We start from the raw sequence: 24,630 nt of genomic DNA on the forward strand, positions 1-24,630 counted from the left end.
AGTGTACTCGTAGTATGATGTGTGTTTGTGGTGGATCATGCCAGGTCATCCCCTGCTGCTGTGCTGGCTGCCGGTATATAGTCCGTCGTGAAGCCAGGCCAGGCACAGTCGTCGCTGGCACTCACACACGAGTGCCTTAACTTGTCTCCAGCTTCCTCACCTATCAGAGGACCGACCTAAAGATCATCATGGTCTCCAAGACGGTGAGTTTTTTTGTAAACCCAACAATTTATTATTTATTATTACAAATCACAAATTGTTTGAGGAGACAAGTATTTATGAATTCAAACAAAATATGTAGGACTGTAATTTTCTCCCAGTCAAGATGCTGCTAATTGCATGAACGGTGATTTATATACACATTGGTGATATTGTCCATCACAAAAATGGTCGGGAAACTCCATATAACAGTGAGAGGCATTAAACTAATGTCATACCATCATCATGTTGTTTCTGTTGTGTTTCTCAGGTCATCGCCCTGTGGCTCCTGGCCGCCTCCTGTGCTGTCACCATGGCCAGCCCCGCACCTAGTGGTGGATATGGTGGAGGAGGACATGGTGGTGGGGGTGGTGGATATGGTGGAGGAGGACATGGTGGTGGGGGTGGTGGATATGGTGGCGGGGGCCGTGGCGGTGGATATGGCGGTGGTGGAGGATATGGCGGCGGTGGATATGGCGGCGGTGGATATGGTGGAGGTGGCTATGGCGGAGGAAGACGTGGGGGTGGATATGGCGGTGGCGGCTATGGTGGTGGTGGATATATGGTGGCGGCGGCTATGGCGGTGGTGGATATGGTGGATATGGAAAGTAAAATGGTAAGTTTTATCAGTGTCTAAATCACTGTCTTTGATGGCGTAAATAACTCCCAGAAGTCGAATAGCAATGTAAAAAAACTGTAGGTGAACTTTCAGACATAACAATTTGCTTTTACCAATTTATATAAACTTTAAAATTTTATATACAAAATATTTAATTTATAAATATGAAAAATTATTCAATGTGGCTTCAGTACATAAATTTTTGAGTTGTAGTCACTACGGCTTGATATAATTGTAATGTTTCACTATATTTCAGGACATCGCTAGACGACGCAGCAAAACTACGAAAGATTCACAAACTGTAAGATGCTGTGATGCCCAATGTGTATAATAAACGTTTTCTAAACAGTTCTTTTGTTTATTTTTCTCCACCTTTACTCACACTCTCCCTTCCCCCAAGATCACGATAAAAGTTTGCCTGCAACACATTATCAATTTCGAGCAATAAACGACTATCAATTGTTTGTTATAAATCTTTTATGAACTAAAAGTTACGGTTAATTCGTATTATAATGTGAAAATTACATAAAATATCGAGTTATTCTTCCATATAACCATTAAAATATAGTTCCTTGTTCTTATAATGACCAAGCTTGTGTTAATCTGTTTCTAATCGCCTTCCTAATGTTCTTCGAAACATAATCTTCTCAATGTACTCATGAAAATATATATAATTCATCAGTGACCAGAAAGGAACTCATGAACTGGTCAGGATTAATGATGTACAAACACTTGTAATCTTCTACCTGATGAAGAATAACAGAATCATGAAACACATCAACGCTAAATAATGAACCATACAGTCAGCCCCGAACCACAACTACTGTAACACGATATATCTAAGTTAGCGATCAACTCTAGATCAATAAATCTTTACCTGTTGAAAAAGAAGAAAGAGGTAATATAGCCCATATCAGGTAAACGATATTAGAAGAGTAAAGAAGACACATCAAAATAGACATGACCACAAAGGCTTTCTGTCAGTACACAAATGTTTTGTGTTAAAATAAGTGTTAAGAAAATCACTTCAGTGGTGTGGTTGACCCATTCAGTGTTCATTTCCACTTCACCTCCGTTTAATATTGAATTTCTTCTCTAGTCTTCTCTCAAACTCATTTCCTTTTATATCTGATGTGAATATAAAGTAACTAGATTTTATTTATTACGTGAATGAATATGATGTTGAAAATATATATTTCCAAAATGTATGTAAATTGAGTCTCTCCCTTTATAATGTTCTTATGAAGAGAAAAATCAACTTTTACTTCTTGTATGTTTAAATTTGATTTGATTTTTCTGAATAAAATTCATTAACTGAATTTTAACGTGGTTTTACGCTTCCTGTTGTTACATGACGTGACAGTAACAGTTTAGATTTATAATGGCAGTAACAATTAATACCTCTACGGTGTTCATACAGTTTCGCTTCTTTTCAGAAAATGGAAACTAAAAGAGATGTCAATATTTTTCTTCATAAAATCATAATACGTTAACTCCCAAAAACTTTAAAAAAAATGTTTTTCGAATTTAAGAGTTATCCGATTTGGTGATTGAATGTATGGAATGAGTTTTATACATGACCTTGTGTACGTGTAGCTAAAAAAAGATGGAGCTCATGGAAGGTTTCTTGGTATACAAATATTAGATGAGGGAAAAAAACGAAATGTATGGAATAATTGTTTGTACTCATATAATTATATATAATATCTGTACAGTAAGCTGCTTTTAGTAAACAGATTAACCTATAAATAGAGAGGTAAATGTTCTAAACACAGTGGTTCCTTAGCAGACACAAATGAGCCATACGATACCTCTCTCATGCTAAAGCCTCAAGACAACCCGATTAAGATTACAAATATACAGGTCATCTAAGATAAGATGATGCCATATTTCAGTATTAGTCTGTATCAAGGAAGGAGAAGGAGGTTTAGACCACAAAAGCGAACATCTCATTTAGTGATGGAGATGTTAACATACAGTATACTCGTACAGGAGTGAGTGTCTGATGATGTCAACACAAATATTAAATTATATAAAAATAAATACAAAATGTAGCAGAAATATAGTAATGACAAAGACTTTCGACGAAACTCAAGCTGAGCAATGAACATATTAATGAAATTAAATAATATATGAAGGCAATGAAGTTAATGTAAAAGCTTGTGATTCACTTTCTTAAACTTAACGTGAGTTAAGGATAAAAAGATTGAAAATAATTTATATAAACTTGTTCTTAGTTCATTCATTCTCTTATAACAATTATGAAAAGTATGCCATGATAATTATCTAGGCGTGAAGGAGGTTGATAAAATAATGTAAATAATTATAATACTTCGGTCTTTATGATTGATATTAATGTACTGAAAAATATGTAATGTGAATGAATAAAATTTACGGATTCTTAGCATTTCATGATATAATTTAAGGATAATATAATATCTATGACGATGGTAATAATAACAAATTACAAACTAATTATTCTGAAGAAAAAAGTAACACTGACACTTATTACTCCTAACACTGCCATAGCTGGATCTTGGCACTCGGCATTTTCAGGAAATTAATTGTTACATAAAGGTTAAGGACTGGAGTCTATATGTTCATTAGCTTTACCTTTCATAAAAATACTGAAACTAATATCACTGTTGGAATTTGTTATATTTACACAACATTCAAGAAATATGAAGTAACTTACACAGGTCCCACATTCTTTGTGTATAGAGTCAATAGTCAAGCTGGTGTTCAGTGTCTTAATTCCTAAAATTAACCGCGAGAACATTTTATTAATTAACGAGAAACTATATAACAAAAAGAAGGAAATATTTAAGAGTGAAAAAGGTGAACAATCGCGGGAGTGACAACAACGACCTTGGTGAATGAATCATCCAGGATGATGATGTAGTGTGTTTGTGGTGGTTCATGCCAGGTCATCCCCTGCTGCTGCTGCTGCTGCTGCTGCTGCTGCTGCTGCTGCTGCTGTCTGTCGGTATATAGCCCACCATGGAGCCAGGCCAGGCACAGTCGTCGCTGGCACTCACACACGAGTGCCTTAACTTGTCTCCAGCTTCCTCACCTATCAGAGGATCGACCTGAGAATCACAATGGTTTCCAAGACGGTGAGTTGTGTATAAACCCAACTTGTGTGAATTCCACAATTATTTTTTTTTCATTATCACAAATCATAATTTCTTGTGAGTAGACAAATATTTATGAATTCAGAAATTGTGTAGGTCTACAGTATTGTAACTTCCTACCTGCCAAGATGTTGTCAATTGCATCAAAACTGGTATATTGTCAAATTGGTGCACATTCAGGTTTAGACTTAATCTGTTATTCATCACAAAAATGGTCAGGAAACTTCACATAACATTGATAGCATTAAACTAATGTCATACCATCCTCATGTTGTTGTTTCTGTTGTGTTTCTCAGGTCATCGCCCTGTGGCTCCTGGCCGCCTCCTGTGCTGTCACCATGGCCAGCCCCGCACCTAGTGGTGGATATGGTGGAGGAGGACATGGTGGTGGGGGTGGTGGATATGGTGGAGGAGGACATGGTGGTGGGGGTGGTGGATATGGTGGCGGGGGCCGTGGAGGTGGATATGGCGGTGGTGGAGGATATGGCGGCGGTGGATATGGCGGCGGTGGATATGGTGGAGGTGGCTATGGCGGAGGAAGACGTGGGGGTGGATATGGCGGTGGCGGCTATGGTGGTGGTGGATATGGTGGCGGCGGCTATGGCGGTGGTGGATATGGTGGATATGGAAAGTAAAATGGTAAGTTTTATCAGTGTCTAAATCACTGTCTTTGATGGCGTAAATAACGCCCAGAAGTCGAATAGCAATATAATAAAACTGTAGGTGAACTTTCAGACAAAACAATTTGCTTTTACCAATTTTTATAAACTTCAAAATTTTATATACAAAATATTTAATTTATAAATATGAAAAATTATTCAATGTGGCTTCAGTACATAAATTTTTGAGTTGTAGTCACAAAGCCTTGATATAATTGTAATGTTTCACTATATTTCAGGACATCGCTAGACGACGCAGCAAAACTACGAAAGATTCACAAACTGTAAGATGCTGTGTTGCCCAATGTGTATAATAAACGTTTTCTATACAGTTCTTTTGTTTATTTTTCTCCACCTTTACTCACACTCACCCTTCCCCCAAGATCACAATAAAAGTTTGCCTGCAACACGTTATCAATTTCGAGCAATAAATACTATCAATTGTTTGTTATAGATATTTTCTAAACTAAAAGTTACGGTTAACTCGTATTATAATGTGAAAATTACATAAAATATCCAGTTATACTTCGAAATAACCATTAAAATATAGTTCGTCGTTCTTATAATGAACAAGATTGTGTTAGTCTGTTTCTAATCGTTTTCCTAATGTTCTTCTGGACATAATCTTCTCGGTGTACTCATGAAAACACCTATAATTAATCAGTGTCCAGAAAGGAACTCATGATCTGATCAGGATTAATGATGTACAAACACCTGTAATCTTCTACGTGATGAAGAATAACAGAATCATAAAACACAACAATAAATCATGAACCATACAGTCATCCCCGAACCACAACTACTGTAACACGATATATCTAAGTTAGCGACCAAATCTAGATCAATAAATCTTTACTTCTTGAAAAAAAGCCGAATGAAGTAATAGCCATCTCAGGTAAAGGTTATTAGAAGAGTAAAGAAGACACATCAAAATAGACATGACCATAAAAGTTTTGTGTTGAAAAAGGTGTAAAGAAAATCACTTCAGTGGTGTGGTTGGCCCATTCAGTGTTCATTTCCACTTCACCTCCGTTTAATATTGAATTTCTTCTCTAGTCTTCTCTCAAACTCATTTCTTTCTCTTCGTTGACGAGATTATTTTTACTCTTTTCATTCATATAATTTTGTTTCCTCATATTTCCATTTGGTTTATCCATTAATATCCGCCTCTCGTTATCTTCGTTGTAATTTCTTCTTCAGTTATAAACTACAATGTTTTATCATATTTATACAAAATTATTTTTCAAATTTTTTTTTATGTGATGTGTATATAAACTAACTAGATTTTATTATTAAGTGAATGAATATGCTGTTAAAAAATGTATTTCAAAATGTATGTAAATTGATTCTCTTCTTTTATAATGTTCTTATTAAGAGGAAATTTTTGTATGTTTAAAATTTACTTTGATTTTTCTGAATAAAATTTATTAACTGAATTTTAACGTGGTTTTACACTTCCTGTTGTTACATGACGTGACAGTAACAGTTTAGATTTATAATGGCAGTAACAATTAATACCTCTACGGTGTTCATACAGTTTCGCTTCTTTTCAGAAAATGGAAACTAAAAGAGATGTCAATATTTTTTTCTTCATAAGATCATAATACGTTAACTCCCAAAACCTAAAAAAAAAAATGTTTTTCGATTTTAAGAAGTTATCCGATTTGGTGATTGAATGTATGGAATGAGTTTTATACATGTATTGTAATGTAATATACATACGAATATATATTGACCTTGTGTACGTGTAGATAAAAAAAAGATGGAGTTCATGGAAGGTTTCTTGGTATACAAATATTAGGTGAGAAAAAAAAACGCAATGTAAAGAATAATTGTTTGTACTGATATAATTATATATAATATCTGTACAGTAAGCTACTCTTAGTAAACAGATTAACCTATAAATAGAGAGGTAAATGTTCTAGACACAGTGGTTCCCGATCAGACACAAATCAGCCATACGATACCTCTCTCATGCTAAAGCCTCAAGACAACCCGATTAAGATTACAAATATACAGGTCATCTAAGATAAGATGATGCCATATTTCAGGAGTAGTCTGTATCAAGGAAGGAGAAGGAGATTTAGACCACAAAAGCGAACATCTCATTTAGTGATGGAGATGTTAACACACAGTATACTCGTACAGGAGTGAGTGTCTGATGATGTCAACACAAATAATATTAAATTATATAAAAATAAATACAAAATGTGGCAATAATATAGTAATAATAAAGACTTTGGCCGAAACTCAAGTTGAGCAATGAACATATTAATAAATAATATAAGAAGGCAGTCAAGTTAATGTAAAAGTTTGTGATTCACTTTCTTAAACTTAACGTGACTTAGGGATAAAAAGATTGAAAATAATTGATATAAACTTGTTCTTAGTTCGTTCATTCTCTTATAATATTATGAAAAGTATGCCATGATAATTATCTAAGTGTGAAGGAGGTTAATTTTTTAATGTGAATAATTAGAGTATTATGGACTTTATGATAGATATTAATGTACTGAAAAATATGTAATGTGAATGAATAAAATTTACGGATTCTTAGCATTTCATGATATAATTTAAGGATAATATAATATCTATGACGATGGTAATAATAACAAATTACAAACTAATTATTGTGAAGAAAAAAGTAACACTGACACTTATTACTCCTAACACTGCCATAGCTGGATCTTGGCACTCGGCATTTTCAGGAAATTAATTGTTACATAAAGGTTAAGGACTGGAGTCTATATGTTCATTAGCTTTACCTTTCATAAAAATATTGAAACAAATATCACTGTTGGAATTTGTTATATTTACACAACATTCAAGAAATATGAAGTAACTTACACAGGTCCCACATTCTTTGTGTATAGAGTCAATAGCCAAGCTGATGTTCAGTGTCTTAATTCCTAAAATTAACCGCGAGAACATTTTATTAATTAACGAGAAAGTATATAACAAAAAGAAGGAAACATTTAAGAGTGAAAAAGGTGAACAATCGTGGGAGTGACAACAACGACCTTGGTGAATGAATCATCCAGGATGATGATGTAGTGTGTTTGTGGTGGTTCATGCCAGGTCATCCCCTGCTGCTGCTGCTGCTGCTGCTGCTGCTGCTGCTGCTGCTGCTGCTGCTGCTGTCTGTCGGTATATAGCCCACCATGGAGTCAGGCCAGGCACAGTCGTCGCTGGCACTCACACACGAGTGCCTTAACTTGTCTCCAGCTTCCTCACCTATCAGAGGATCGACCTGAGAATCACAATGGTCTCCAAGACGGTGAGTTGTGTATAAACCCAACTTGTGTGAATTCCACAATTATTTATTTTTTTCATTATCACAAATTATAATTTTTTGTGAGTAGACAAATATTTATGGATTCAGAAATTGTGTGTAGGTCTACAGTATTGTAACTTCCTACCTGCCAAGATGTTGTCAATTGCATCAAAACTGGTATGTTGTTAAATTGGTGCACATTCAGGCTTAGACTTAATTTGTTATTCATCACAAAAATGGTCAGGAAACTTCACATAACATTGATAGCATTAAACTAATGTCATACCATCATCATGTTATTCCTGTTGTGTTTCTCAGGTCATCGCCCTGTGGCTCCTGGCCGCCTCCTGTGCTGTCACCATGGCCAGCCCCGCACCTAGTGGTGGATATGGTGGAGGAGGACATGGTGGTGGGGGTGGTGGATATGGTGGAGGAGGACATGGTGGTGGGGGTGGTGGATATGGTGGCGGGGGCCGTGGCGGTGGATATGGCGGTGGTGGAGGATATGGCGGCGGTGGATATGGCGGCGGTGGATATGGTGGAGGTGGCTATGGCGGAGGAAGACGTGGGGGTGGATATGGCGGTGGCGGCTATGGTGGTGGTGGATATGGTGGCGGCGGCTATGGCGGTGGTGGATATGGTGGATATGGAAAGTAAAATGGTAAGTTTTATCAGTGTCTAAATCACTGTCTTTGATGGGGTAAATAACTCCCAGAAGTCGAATAGCAATGTAAAAAAACTGTAGGTGAACTTTCAGACATAACAATTTGCTTTTACCAATTTATATAAACTTTAAAATTATATATACAAAATAATTAATTCATAAATATGAAAAATTATTCAATGTGGCTTCAGTACATAAATTTTTGAGTTGTAGTCACTACGGCTTGATATAATTGTAATGTTTCACTACATTTCAGGACATCGCTAGACGACGCAGCAAAACTACGAAAGATTCACAAACTGTACGATGCTGTGATGCCCAATGTGTATAATAAACGTTTTCTAAACAGTTCTTTTGTTTATTTTTCTCCACCTTTACTCACACTCTCCCTTCCCCCAAGATCACGATAAGAGTTTGCCTACAACACGTTATCAATTTCGAGCAATAAACGACTATCAATTGTTTGTTATAAATCTTTTATGAACTAAAAGTTACGGTTAATTCGTATTATAATGAGAAAATTACATAAGATATCGAGTTATTCTTCCATATAACCATTGAAATATAGTTCCTTGTTCTTATAATGACCAAGCTTGTGTTAATCTGTTTCTAATCGTCTGCCTAATGTTCTTCGAGACATAATCTTCTCGGTGTATTCATGAAAACTTCTATATTTAATCAGTGACCAGAAAGGAACTCATGAACTGATCAGGATTAATGATGTACAAACACCTGTAATCTTCTACCTGATGAAGAATAACAGAATCATAAAACACAACAATAAATCATGAACCATACAGTCAGCCCCGTACCATAACTACTGTAACACGATATATCTAAGTTAGCGACCAAATCTAGATCAATAAATCTTTACATCTTGAAAAAAAGCCGAATGAAGTAATAGCCATCTCAGGTAAAGGTTATTAGAAGAGTAAAGAAGACACATCAAAATAGACATGACCATAAAAGTTTTGTGTTGAAAAAGGTGTTAAGAAAGTCACTTCAGTGGTGTGGTTGACCCATTCACTTTTCATTTCCACTTCACCTCCGTTTAATATTGAATTTCTTCTCTCGTCTTCTCTCAAACTCATTTCTTTCTCTTCGTTGACGAGATTATTTTTACTCTTTTCATTCATATAATTTTGTTTCCTCACATTTCCAATTGGTTTATCCATTAATATCCGCCTCTCGTTATCTTCGTTGTAATTTCTTCTTCAGTTATACACTACAATGTTTTATCATATTTATATAAAATTATTCTTCAAATTTGTTTTATATCTGATGTGTATATAAACTAACTAGATTTTATTATTAAGTGAATGAATATGCTGTTAAAAAATTTATTTCAAAATGTATGTAAATTGATTCTCTCCCTTTATAATGTTCCTATTAAGAGGAAATTAACTATTACTTTTTGTATGTTTAAAATTTGCTTTGATTTTTCTGAATAAAATTTATTTACTGAATTTTAACGTGGTTTTACACTTCCTGTTGTTACATAACGTGACAGTAACAGTTTAGATTTATAATGTCAGTAACAATTAATACCTCTACGGTGTTCATGCAGATTCGCTTCTTTTCAGAAAATTGAAACTAAAAGAGATGTCAATATTTTTCTTCATTAGATCATAATACGTTAATTCCCAAAACCTGAAAAAAAAAGTTTTTAGATTTTAAGATTTATCCGATTTGGTGATTGAATGTATGTATGGAATGAGTTTTATACATGTATTGTAATGTAATATACATACGAATATATATTGACCTTGTGCACGTGTAGCTAAAAAAAGATGGAGCTCATGGAAGGTTTCTTGGTATACAAATATTAGGTGAGGGAAAAAAACGAAATGTAAAGAATACTTGTTTGTTTTGATATAATTATATATAATATCTGTACAGTAAGCTACTCTTAGTAAACAGATTAACCTATAAATAGAGAGGTAAATGTTCTAGACACAGTGGTTCCCGATCAGACACAAATCAGCCATACGATACCTCTCTCATGCTAAAGCCTCAAGACAGCCCGATTAAGATTACAAATATACAGGTCATCAAAGATAAGATGATGCCATATTTCAGTATTAGTCTGTATCAAGGAAGGAGAAGGAGGTTTAGACCACAAAAGCGAACATCTCATTTAGTGATTGAGATGTTAACATACAGTATACTCTTACAGGAGTGAGTGTCTGATGATGTCAACACAAATAATATTAAATTATATAAAAATACATACAAAATGTGGCAGGAATATAGTAATGACAAAGACTTTCGACGAAACTCAAGCTGAGCAATGAACATATTAATGAAATTAAATAATATATGAAGGCAATGAAGTTAATGTAAAAGCTTGTGATTCACTTTCTTAAACTTAACGTGAGTTAAGGATAAAACGATTGAAAATAATTTATATAAACTTGTTCTTAGTTCATTCATTCTCTTATAACAATTATGAAAAGTATGCCATGATAATTATCTAGGCGTGAAGGAGGTTGATAAATTAATTTAAATAATTATAATATTACGGACTTTATGATAGATATTAATGTACTGAAAAATATGTAATGTGAATGAATAAAATTTACGAATTCTTAGCATTTCATGATACAATTTAAGGATAATATAATATCTATGACGATGGTAATAGTAACAAATTACAAACTAATTATTCTGAAGAAAAAAGTAACACTGACACTTATTACTCCTAACACTGCCATAGCTGGATCTTGGCACTCGGCATTTTCAGGAAAGTAATTGTTACATAAAGGTTAAGGACTGGAGTCTATATGTTCATTAGCTTTACCTTTCATAAAAATACTGAAACTAATATCACTGTTGGAATTTGTTATATTTACACAACATTCAAGAAATATGAAGTAACTTACACAGGTCCCACATTCTTTGTGTATAGAGTCAATAGTCAAGCTGGTGTTCAGTGTCTTAATTCCTAAAATTAACCGCGAGAACATTTTATTAATTAACGAGAAAGTATATAACAAAAAGAAGGAAATATTTAAGAGTGAAAAAGGTGAACAATCGTGGGAGTGACAACAACGACCTTGGTGAATGAATCATCCAGGATGATGATGTAGTGTGTTTGTGGTGGTTCATGCCAGGTCATCCCCTGCTGCTGCTGCTGCTGCTGCTGCTGCTGCTGCTGCTGCTGCTGTCTGTCGGTATATAGCCCACCATGGAGCCAGGCCAGGCACAGTCGTCGCTGGCACTCACACACGAGTGCCTTAACTTGTCTCCAGCTTCCTCACCTATCAGAGGATCGACCTGAGAATCACAATGGTCTCCAAGACGGTGAGTTGTGTATAAACCCAACTTGTGTGAATTCCACAATTATTTTTTTTTCATTATCACAAATCATAATTTCTTGTGAGTAGACAAATATTTATGAATTCAGAAATTGTGTAGGTCTACAGTATTGTAACTTCCTACCTGCCAAGATGTTGTCAATTGCATCAAAACTGGTATATTGTCAAATTGGTGCACATTCAGGTTTAGACTTAATCTGTTATTCATCACAAAAATGGTCAGGAAACTTCACATAACATTGATAGCATTAAACTAATGTCATACCATCATCATGTTGTTGTTTCTGTTGTGTTTCTCAGGTCATCGCCCTGTGGCTCCTGGCCGCCTCCTGTGCTGTCACCATGGCCAGCCCCGCACCTAGTGGTGGATATGGTGGAGGAGGACATGGTGGTGGGGGTGGTGGATATGGTGGAGGAGGACATGGTGGTGGGGGTGGTGGATATGGTGGCGGGGGCCGTGGAGGTGGATATGGCGGTGGTGGAGGATATGGCGGCGGTGGATATGGCGGCGGTGGATATGGTGGAGGTGGCTATGGCGGAGGAAGACGTGGGGGTGGATATGGCGGTGGCGGCTATGGTGGTGGTGGATATGGTGGCGGCGGCTATGGCGGTGGTGGATATGGTGGATATGGAAAGTAAAATGGTAAGTTTTATCAGTGTCTAAATCACTGTCTTTGATGGCGTAAATAACGCCCAGAAGTCGAATAGCAATATAATAAAACTGTAGGTGAACTTTCAGACAAAACAATTTGCTTTTACCAATTTTTATAAACTTCAAAATTTTATATACAAAATATTTAATTTATAAATATGAAAAATTATTCAATGTGGCTTCAGTACATAAATTTTTGAGTTGTAGTCACAAAGCCTTGATATAATTGTAATGTTTCACTATATTTCAGGACATCGCTAGACGACGCAGCAAAACTACGAAAGATTCACAAACTGTAAGATGCTGTGTTGCCCAATGTGTATAATAAACGTTTTCTATACAGTTCTTTTGTTTATTTTTCTCCACCTTTACTCACACTCACCCTTCCCCCAAGATCACAATAAAAGTTTGCCTGCAACACGTTATCAATTTCGAGCAATAAATACTATCAATTGTTTGTTATAGATATTTTCTAAACTAAAAGTTACGGTTAACTCGTATTATAATGTGAAAATTACATAAAATATCCAGTTATACTTCGAAATAACCATTAAAATATAGTTCGTCGTTCTTATAATGAACAAGATTGTGTTAGTCTGTTTCTAATCGTTTTCCTAATGTTCTTCTGGACATAATCTTCTCGGTGTACTCATGAAAACACCTATAATTAATCAGTGTCCAGAAAGGAACTCATGATCTGATCAGGATTAATGATGTACAAACACCTGTAATCTTCTACGTGATGAAGAATAACAGAATCATAAAACACAACAATAAATCATGAACCATACAGTCATCCCCGAACCACAACTACTGTAACACGATATATCTAAGTTAGCGACCAAATCTAGATCAATAAATCTTTACTTCTTGAAAAAAAGCCGAATGAAGTAATAGCCATCTCAGGTAAAGGTTATTAGAAGAGTAAAGAAGACACATCAAAATAGACATGACCATAAAAGTTTTGTGTTGAAAAAGGTGTAAAGAAAATCACTTCAGTGGTGTGGTTGGCCCATTCAGTGTTCATTTCCACTTCACCTCCGTTTAATATTGAATTTCTTCTCTAGTCTTCTCTCAAACTCATTTCTTTCTCTTCGTTGACGAGATTATTTTTACTCTTTTCATTCATATAATTTTGTTTCCTCATATTTCCATTTGGTTTATCCATTAATATCCGCCTCTCGTTATCTTCGTTGTAATTTCTTCTTCAGTTATAAACTACAATGTTTTATCATATTTATACAAAATTATTTTTCAAATTTTTTTTTATGTGATGTGTATATAAACTAACTAGATTTTATTATTAAGTGAATGAATATGCTGTTAAAAAATGTATTTCAAAATGTATGTAAATTGATTCTCTTCTTTTATAATGTTCTTATTAAGAGGAAATTTTTGTATGTTTAAAATTTACTTTGATTTTTCTGAATAAAATTTATTAACTGAATTTTAACGTGGTTTTACACTTCCTGTTGTTACATGACGTGACAGTAACAGTTTAGATTTATAATGGCAGTAACAATTAATACCTCTACGGTGTTCATACAGTTTCGCTTCTTTTCAGAAAATGGAAACTAAAAGAGATGTCAATATTTTTTTCTTCATAAGATCATAATACGTTAACTCCCAAAACCTAAAAAAAAAAATGTTTTTCGATTTTAAGAAGTTATCCGATTTGGTGATTGAATGTATGGAATGAGTTTTATACATGTATTGTAATGTAATATACATACGAATATATATTGACCTTGTGTACGTGTAGATAAAAAAAAGATGGAGTTCATGGAAGGTTTCTTGGTATACAAATATTAGGTGAGAAAAAAAAACGCAATGTAAAGAATAATTGTTTGTACTGATATAATTATATATAATATCTGTACAGTAAGCTACTCTTAGTAAACAGATTAACCTATAAATAGAGAGGTAAATGTTCTCGACACAGTGGTTCCCGATCAGACACAAATCAGCCATACGATACCTCTCTCATGCTAAAGCCTCAAGACAGCCCGATTAAGATTACAAATACACAGGTCATCTAAGATAAGATGATGCCATATTTCAGTATTAGTCTGTATCAAGGAAGGAGAAGGAGATTTAGACCACAAAAGCGAACATCTCATTTAGTGATTGAGATGTTAACATACAGTATACTCTTACAGGAGTGAGTGTCTGATGATGTCAACACAAATAATATTAAATTATATAAAAATAAATACAAAATGTGGCAGAAATATAGTAATGACAAAGACTTTCGACGAAACTCAAGCTGAGCAATGAACATATTAATGAAAGTAAATAATATATGAAGGCAATGAAGTTAATGTAAAAGTTTGTGATTCACTTTCTTAAACTTGACGTGAGTTAAGGATAAAAAGATTGAAAATAATTTATATAAACTTGTTCTTAGTTCATTCATTCTCTTATAACAATTATGAAAAGTATGCCATGATAATTATCTAGGCGTGAAGGAGGTTGATAAATTAATGAAAATAATTATAATATTACGGACTTTATGATTGATATTAATGTACTGAAAAATATGTAATGTGAATGAATAAAATTTACGTATTCTTAGCATTTCATGATATAATTTAAGGATAATATAATATCTATGACGATGGTAATAATAACAAATTACAAACTAATTATTGTGAAGAAAAAAGTAACACTGACACTTATCACTCCTAACACTGCCATGGCTGGATCTTGGCACTCGGCATTTTCAGGAAATTAATTGTTACATAAAGGTTAAGGACTGGAGTCTATATGTTCATTAGCTTTACCTTTCATGAAAATATTGAAACAAATATCACTGTTGGAATTTGTTATATTTACACAACATTCAAGAAATATGAAGTAACTTACACAGGTCCCACATTCTTTGTGTATAGAGTCAATAGTCAAGCTGGTGTTCAGTGTCTTAATTCCTAAAATTAATCGCGAGAACATTTTATTAATTAACGAGAAAGTATATAACAAAAAGAAGGAAATATTTAAGAGTGAAAAAGGTGAACAATCGTGGGAGTGACAACAACGACCTTGGTGAATGAATCATCCAGGATGATGATGTAGTGTGTTTGTGGTGGTTCATGCTAGGTCATCCCCTGCTGCTGCTGCTGCTGCTGCTGCTGCTGCTGCTGCTGCTGCTGCTGCTGTCTGTCGGTATATAGCCCACCATGGATCCAGGCCAGGCACAGTCGTCGCTGGCACTCACACACGAGTGCCTTAACTTGTCTCCAGCTTCCTCACCTATCAGAGGATCGACCTGAGAATCACAATGGTTTCCAAGACGGTGAGTTGTGTATAAACCCAACTTGTGTGAATTCCACAATTATTTTTTTTTTCATTATCACAAATTATAATTTCTTGTGAGTAGACAAATATCTATGGATTCAGAAATTGTGTTGATCTACAGTATTGTAACTTCCTACCTGCCAAGATGTTGTCAATTGCATCAAAACTGGTATGTTGTCAAATTGGTGCACATTCAGGTTTAGACTTAATTTGTTATTCATCACAAAAATGGTCAGGAAACTTCACATAACATTGATAGCATTAAACTAATGTCATACCATCATCATGTTATTCCTGTTGTGTTTCTCAGGTCATCGCCCTGTGGCTCCTGGCCGCCTCCTGTGCTGTCACCATGGCCAGCCCCGCACCCAGTGGTGGATATGGTGGAGGAGGACATGGTGGTGGGGGTGGTGGATATGGTGGAGGAGGACATGGTGGTGGGGGTGGTGGATATGGTGGCGGGGGCCGTGGAGGTGGATATGGCGGTGGTGGAGGATATGGCGGCGGTGGATATGGCGGTGGTGGATATGGTGGAGGTGGCTATGGCGGAGGAAGACGTGGGGGTGGATATGGCGGTGGCGGCTATGGTGGTGGTGGATATGGTGGCGGCGGCTATGGCGGTGGTGGATATGGTGGATATGGAAAGTAAAATGGTAAGTTTTATCAGTGTCTAAATCACTGTCTTTGATGGCGTAAATAACTCCCAGAAGTCGAATAGCAATGCAAAAAAACTGTAGGTGAACTTTCAGACAAAACAATTTGCTTTTACCAATTTATATAAACTTCAAAATTTTATATACAAAATATTTAATTTATAAATATGAAAAATTATTCAATGTGGCTTCAGTACATAAATTTTTGAGTTGTAGTCACTAAGGCTTGATATAATTCTAATATTTCACTATATTTCAGGACATCGCTAGACGACGCAGCAAAACTACGAAAGATTCACAAACTGTAGGATGCTATGATGCCCAATGTGTATAATAAACGTTTTCTAAACATTTCTTTTGTTTATTTTTCTCCACCTTTACTCACACTCTCCCTTCCCCCAAGATCACGATAAAGGTTTGCCTGCAACACATTATCAATTTCGAGCAATAAAAAACTATCACTTGTTTGTTATAGATATTTTCTGAACTAAAAGTTACGGTTAACTCGTATTATAATGTGAAAATTACATAAAATATCCAGTTATGCTTCGAAATAACCATTGAAATATAGTTCCTTGTTCTTATAATGACCAAGCTTGTGTTAATATGTTTCTAATCGCCTTCCTAATGTTCTTCGAAACATAATCTTCTCAATGTACTCATGAAAATATATATAATTCATCAGTGACCAGAAAGGAACTCATGAACTGGTCAGGATTAATGATGTACAAACACCTGTAATCTTCTACCTGATGAAGAATAACAGAATCATAAAACACAACAATAAATCATGAACCATACAGTCAACCCCGAACCACAACTACTGTAACACGATATATCTAAGTTAGCGACCAAATTTAGATCAATAAATTTTTACTTCTTGAAAATGAAGAAGAATGAGGTAATAGCCCATATCAGGTAAACTATATTAGAAGAGTAAAGAAGACAATATACATGTAAAGAAGAATTTTTTCAGCACAGAAAAGTTTGATATTAAAAAAAAAGGGTCATGAAAAATCACCCCAGGGAAGTGGTTGACCCATTCAGTTCTTAGCTCTACTTCACCTCCGTTTAATATTGACTTTCCTTCGTTAAGTCTTCAGGTAACCCGATCTTTTTCTTCATTGAGGAGAATAATTTTATTAATTTTATTTAATTTCGTTTCCTCACATTTCCATTTAGTGAATATTATATTTGTTAACTATAAATATCATCCAAAAATATGTAAACTAATACTCCACTTTTATAATGTTCTTATCACGCGAAAAGTAAACTATGAGTAATAATTTTATATGTGTAAATTTCTTGTGATATTTCTATATAAAACTGATTAATAACACGGCTTCATAGAAAGAAACTCCTGTCTAAGAAACTTACTCACGTTCCTTGAAACGGTAACAGACTACATACATGGACCAAGGCTCACCAGTGGATGTGTTGTATACATGGATTTCTCTAAGGCGTTTGGCAAAGTCCTACATGCACGACTAGCTTCTAAGATCAAGGCACATAACATCACAGCCAAGATTTTTACTGTGGATTAACAACAGGATCGATGACAGGCAACAAGAGTGTTAATAAACGGAGTACATTCTGATTGGAAAAAGGTTATCAGTGGAGTACCAATAGGCCCATCTCTGGACCCACCTTGTTTATGATCTACATAAACGACAATATTGAACATATATCGAGCCACAGTGTCAAGTTTGCGGACGACGCGAAGATATTTGGGAAGGTAGTAAGTCAGGACGCTGTCGCAACAATTCAGAAAGACCGACATGATCTTTTCAAATGGTCTCGAGACTTGCAAATGCTCGTTAACATGACGAAATGAAAGACCCTATATGTAGGATAAAACAACCCTGATCGCAGCTATTATGTTAATAACAATTTCCTGGGTACTGTCGATAAGGAAAAAGATCTTGGCGTTGTGAAGGTGGCGCAACAAGTGGTGGCAGCAGTGAGGATAACATATCAAATTTTTTTAATAATAAAGTGTACCAGTGAATATAAAGACGCGAAAATGTTCCTTCAACTGTACGAATCTCAAGTATGTCCCAGAAAGACCTACCATCCCCAGGCAAGGCGCATCACAGAGCGACTAAGATGATTCCGGGACTATATCATCTCGATTATCCAAGCAGGATTAACAACCCTTTAGACAAGACACAATAGGGCAGTTTTCACTGAAACATTTAAAATCCTGAAAGGGATCGAAAACGTGAACCCGGGACGTTTGGTGTGAGGTCAAGTATCACCAACACGAGGGGTTATAACTGCAAGTTCGCCCAGTTATCATACAGAACGAACATAAGGAATTACTTTTTCAAACAGAGTCAGGCAGAACCTATGGAATGGTCTATGGCATCAAGAACAGTATTGGGCTTCAAAATAGCCATTGGAAAAAAATTAGCGAGAACACAGGAGGGATCCACACAGGTCACTGCCCCCTCCCCCCTCCCTCTGCGTGTCCACCTTTGGTGGTTGGCCATTAGGTAAATAAGGTAAAGAGATAAGGCAAATCAACATTGTTTTACACTTCCTGTTGTTTTATCTATACAGAGTACATGGCGTCAGTGTTAATAGTCCAGTATTAAAATGACTGTAGCATTTAATACCTCTTATGTGTTAATGCCGGTTCGCTTCTTTAAGAAAAAGGAAAATATAATAGAATTCAAAAAAATCCCGAAGAACTTAATACATTAACTCCCAAAAGTTAAACAATTGAGTATATATGATTTCTCAGATCTTATTCGATGCGTCAATTTGATATAACTTTAGCTTTATTTATATATTTTAAGATAATCTACTCGAAGACAGTTTATACTGACTTAACAAATAGTCAGTCTCCATCATAGTGTTTATTAACCCTCGTTCACGCGAAGACCGATATTCAACAGTTGTCATTCGAATAAAAAGTCATGTTTTTCATGTAAGAAGAAACCGTATTTCAGGATGAGTCTATGTCAAGGAAGGAGGAGGAGGGGGAGGAGGAGGAGAAGACCTGCCAAGAGAAAGACTCAGTCAGTGATTGAGATGTCAACATACACTCGTACGGGAATTAGTGTATGATAAGTATGATAAATTGAACACAAACAGCAAGATCTCATACACAGTGGATAAGAAATGTGATAGAAAATAAAATAATGAAAAACATATTTACGACAACAGTAAAACTAAACAATAAACTTAATGATCAAAGCAAATAGATGAGACGCAATAAAGTTAATTTAAATATTGCGATTCACTTTGTTAAACATAACGTGAGTTGCGGATACAAAACTGAAGCTATTTTTTTTTAATTTATCTTAGTTCTTTCTTTCTCCTATAAGCATGATGGAAAGTATGAGGTAATAATTATCCTAGAGTAAAGGAGATTAATATACTACTATAAATTAATAGAACATGACTAGGATTCTATGTTAAGGAGTAAGAATGGAAAACTTTGTATATTTCATAAATCTAATGAAAAGTTTCTAGATGTAAGATAACATCACTGATGATGGTAATAATGATCACCTCAAAACGCATTACTGTCATCAATATAACTATGTACAGTGCAGCTTATCTCGCTATAAACACTGTCACAACCGGATCTTGACGCTCGATGCTTAATTGTTATATACTAGTGAATGGCTGGAGTCTATAAGTTCATTAGCTACGCCTTTCATAATTGTTTTTAAAGAAATATCACTCAATTTTTGTTATATTTACACAACATTCAATAGGATTACAAAATAACTTGCACAGGTCCCACATTCCCTATCAAGTTATTAGTTGTGATGATGTTCAGTAGGTTATTCCCAGGTATTAATTGTGGAAGCATTTTAGTAATAACTTAGGAAGTATAAAATAATGATAAGGAAACATTTAAGAGAGAAAGAGGTGAACAATGTCGGGAGTGACAATAAAAGACCTTGGTGAATGATGATGTAGTAGTCTTATGAGTGTTTACGGTGACTTTTGCCGGGTCATCCCCTGCTGCTGCTGCTGTGCTGGCTGCCGGTATATAGTCCGTCACGGAGCCAGGCCAAGCACAGTCGTCGCTGGCACTCACACACGAGTGCCTTAACTTGACTCCAACCTGAGGATCATCATGGTCTCCAAGACGGTGAGTTGTGCGTCATAAATTATTTGAGTAGTCAAGTATTTTATGCATTTAAAAACAATGTGCAGGTCTTTTGCAATTTCCTCCTTGACAAGATATTGTGAATGTAGCATCAGAGATTTATTTCCAAAATTGGCCCACATTAAAGCTTTAATTAAAAAACTTATCACCATGTATAATATTATTCATCACAAAAATGGTCAGGAAACTCCATATAACAGTGAGAGGAATTAAACTAATGTCATACCATCATCATGTTGTTTCTGTTGTGTTTCTCAGGTCATCGCCCTGTGGCTCCTGGCCGCCTCCTGTGCTGTCACCATGGCCAGCCCCGCACCTAGTGGTGGATATGGTGGAGGAGGACATGGTGGTGGGGGTGGTGGATATGGTGGCGGAGGACATGGTGGTGGGGGTGGATATGGTGGCGGTGGCCGTGGTGGTGGATATGGCGGCGGTGGATATGGCGGCGGTGGATATGGCGGCGGCGGCTATGGTGGTGGTGGATATGGTGGCGGTGGCTATGGCGGTGGTGGATATGGTGGCGGATATGGAAAATAAAATGGTAAGTTTTATCCGTGCCTGAATTGCTGTCACAGATGGTGATAATTAATATTTCCCAGAATGTGTCGAAAAAACAACGTAAAAAAATAAGGTGAAAAGAATAACATCCAGATAAATAAATTTATTCTACCTAATTATATATACATTAAAATTTTGTATAAAACAAATTTAATTTTAGGTATTCTTTATCAAAATGACTTGTATTATTTCGTTAAAGTTACTGAAGCTTGATTATAATTGCCTTGTTTCACTGTGTTTCAGGACATCACTAAACGAAGCAACGCAGAAACAAACGCTTCACAAATTGTAAGATGCTGTGATGCCCAATGTTAATAATAAACGTCTTTTACATGGTTCCTTCTTTTAATTCTCTTAACCATTACTCACTTCAATCATTATCATGACTAAAACATTTACTTCGACACTTTATGAATTTCGATCCATATGAATCTATTTAAATTCTTTTTTATATCGTATAAACTAAAATTTACAGTAAATTTATAATACAATGAAAGACTCACAGTTCCATATGACTATTAAGCTCTAGTTTCTTGTTTTTAAAATGACCAATATTGTGTTAGTAATTTTCTCTTCATCTTCAGAATGTTCTTCAAGACATAATTTTCTCAGTGTTCTCACCAGAAATGAACTCATGAACTAGTTAGGACTAATGATGAACAAACACCTATATTGTTAACCCGATGAAGAACAACCGAACCATTAAAACATAACACTAAACAATGGACCAAAGTGAGCCCAGAAACATGACTAATATTATATACGTAAATTGGAAACAAAATTTCGAAAAATAGATCTTAACTTCTTGAAAAAAAGACGAATGAAGTAATAGCCAATTCAGGTAAAGGATATTAGAAGAGGAATGAAGTCAACAAAAGGAAGTAGACAAAAAGTTCATGTTCAAATACACGTCAAGGAAAATCACTTCCGTGGTGTGGTTGACCCATTCAGTGTTCATTTCCTCTTCACCTCCGTTTAATATTGAATTTCTTCTCTAGTCTTCTCTCAAACTCATTTCCTTCTGTTCGTTGACGAGATTATTTTTACTCTTTTCATTCATATAATTTTTTCTTCACATTTCCATTAATTTATCCATTAATATTTGGCTCTCGTTATCTTCGTTGTAATTTCTTTTTCAGGTATAAAATAAAATTGATTTACTAAGTTTATACAAAGTTATTTTTCAAATCGGTTTCATATCTGATGTGAATATGAATTAACTTGATTTTATTATTAAGTAAATGAATATGCTGTTAAGAAATATAATTTAAAAATGTATGCAAATTGAGTCTCTTCCTTTATAATGTTCTTATTAAGTGAAAATTAACTATTACTTTTTGCATGTTAATTTGTTTTAATTTTTCAAAATAAAAATTGTAAACCTATTTTTAACGTGGTTTTACACTTCCCTTTGTTTTGTCTACACAGCTCATATGACGTCAGAATTGACAGTTCAGAATGATAATGGCAGTAACAATTAATACCTCTACGGTGTTCATGCTGTTTCGTTTCTTTTCAGAAAATGGAAACTGCATGAGATTTCAATATTTTTTTTTTCCGAAGAACATAATACATTTACTCCCAAAAGCTACAAAAATACAGATATTTTTTAGATTTTTTTAAGAATATATCCGATTTGGTGATTGAATGTACGAAATCAGTTTTACACATATATTGTAATGTTATATACATCTTGATATATACAGTATATTGACCTTGTGTACGTGCAGCTAAAAATAAAGTAGACTTATGATACGTTTTTTCGAAACAAAATATTAGGTGAGAAAAATCAGAGTAAAATGTAAAGAATAATTATATGTACTGACATATATTGTATATATTATCTGTACAATATGCTCAAAGCGGTGGTTCCCTATCAGACACAAATTAACCTGACGATGCACCTCTCACATTAAACCCTCAGGACGACCCGCTTAAAATTGCAAACCACCACAGAAGAAGTTTTGATGTCCGCTCAGAATAGTTCGCTTCTCAATCACAGTTGTTATTAGCGCTGTGTTCAGATAAGATGATGCCAAAGAGAAGAACTCAGTTGGTGATCGAGTTTTTCACATAAAGTCGTACTGAAGTGAATGTCTGGTGATCTCAACACATAGCAATAAATTATATAAAAATAAATGACAAATGTGCCAGGAATATAGTAATGACAAAGACTTTCGACGAAACTAAAGCTGAGCAATGAACGTATTAGTGAAAGTAAATAATATAAGAAGGCAATCAAGTTAATGTTAAAGCTTGTGAGTCACTTTCTTACATTTAACGTGAGTTAAGGATAAAAAGATTAACACTAATTTATATAAACTTGTCCCTAATTCGTTCTTTCTCTTATAACCATTATGAAAAGTATGCCACGATAATTATCTATGAGTAAATAAATAGAATATGACGGACTTTATGATAGATATTAATGTACTGAAAACTATGTACCGTAAGTGAATAAGAATCTAACGATTCCTAGAACTTCTTTTTATATAATTAAGGGATAATGTAACATCAATGACAATGATGATAATTATAATCTTAAAGCTAATTATTCTAAAAATAAATATGTACAGTGACACATATCATTCCTAACACTGTCGTTGATGGATCTGCACAGTGGAAAATTACCGTAAAGTAATTGTTACCTAAAGGTGATGAACTGGAATCTAAGTGTTCAATAGCTTCACCTTTCATGAAAAGATTGAAATAAATATCACAATTTTATTAATAAATGAGAAAGTATGTAACACTAAGAAAGAAAAAATTATGAGTGAAAGAAGTGAACAATCGCGGGAGTGACAACAAACGACCTTGGTGACTGAATCTTCCAGGATGATGATGTAGTGTGTTTGTGGTGGTTCATGATGGGTCATCCCCTGCTGCTGCTGCTGTGCTGGCTGCCAGTATACAGTATAGTCCGTCGTGGAGTCAGGCCAGGCACAGTCGTCGCTGGCGCTCACACACGAGTGCCTTAACTTGTCTCCAGCTTCCTCACCTATCACGTAGTAGGTAGCAGGCAGCTACCAAACAGGGAGGTACTACCGCCTGGGAAGATATTGGAAGCATAATGTATTGTCTAATGGTAGACCCTACTGCTATATGGCATCAAGAAAATTGTGACCAAGTCCCAGGTTGCTGATCTGACTTTCTGTCTCATTTACACACAATTTCAGGGTCTCAATTGTTTCTCTTACTTGAACAACACAACATATATAATGTATATAATTTCTCACTCTTGATTTTTTTTTTCGATTTTGTATTTATTTTTGGTTATTATTTTTATTATTATTATTTTATTTTTATGTGTATTAATTTGCTATTAATTTATTAATTGTTAATCTGTTATTCATCACAGAAACAGTCGGGAAACTCCATATAACACTGATAGTATTTCAATAAAATAAAGTCATACCATCACCATGTTACTGTTGTGTTTTTCAGGTCATCGCCCTGTGTCGATGACCCAAAGGTAACAT

The 24,630-nt window shown here is 35.0% G+C and overlaps 2 long non-coding RNA genes across 2 annotated transcripts; both read left to right on the top strand.

Annotated features, from left to right (window-relative positions):
- The first annotated feature begins 750 nt into the window (after window positions 1-750).
- LOC121862591 lies at window positions 751-1,165 on the top strand. The gene is made up of 2 exons (XR_006088258.1): window positions 751-814; window positions 1,074-1,165. It is a non-coding gene; the product is annotated as an uncharacterized LOC121862591 (long non-coding RNA).
- Window positions 1,166-21,041: 19,876 nt separating this feature from the next.
- On the top strand, window positions 21,042-21,486 carry LOC121862592. Its single transcript, XR_006088259.1, has 2 exons — window positions 21,042-21,134; window positions 21,395-21,486. It is a non-coding gene; the product is annotated as an uncharacterized LOC121862592 (long non-coding RNA).
- The last annotated feature ends 3,144 nt before the right edge of the window (window positions 21,487-24,630 follow it).

Source organism: Homarus americanus, unplaced genomic scaffold, assembly GCF_018991925.1.
Source record: "Homarus americanus isolate GMGI-L3 unplaced genomic scaffold, GMGI_Hamer_2.0 scaffold31037, whole genome shotgun sequence".
NCBI classification, from domain to species: domain Eukaryota; kingdom Metazoa; phylum Arthropoda; class Malacostraca; order Decapoda; family Nephropidae; genus Homarus; species Homarus americanus.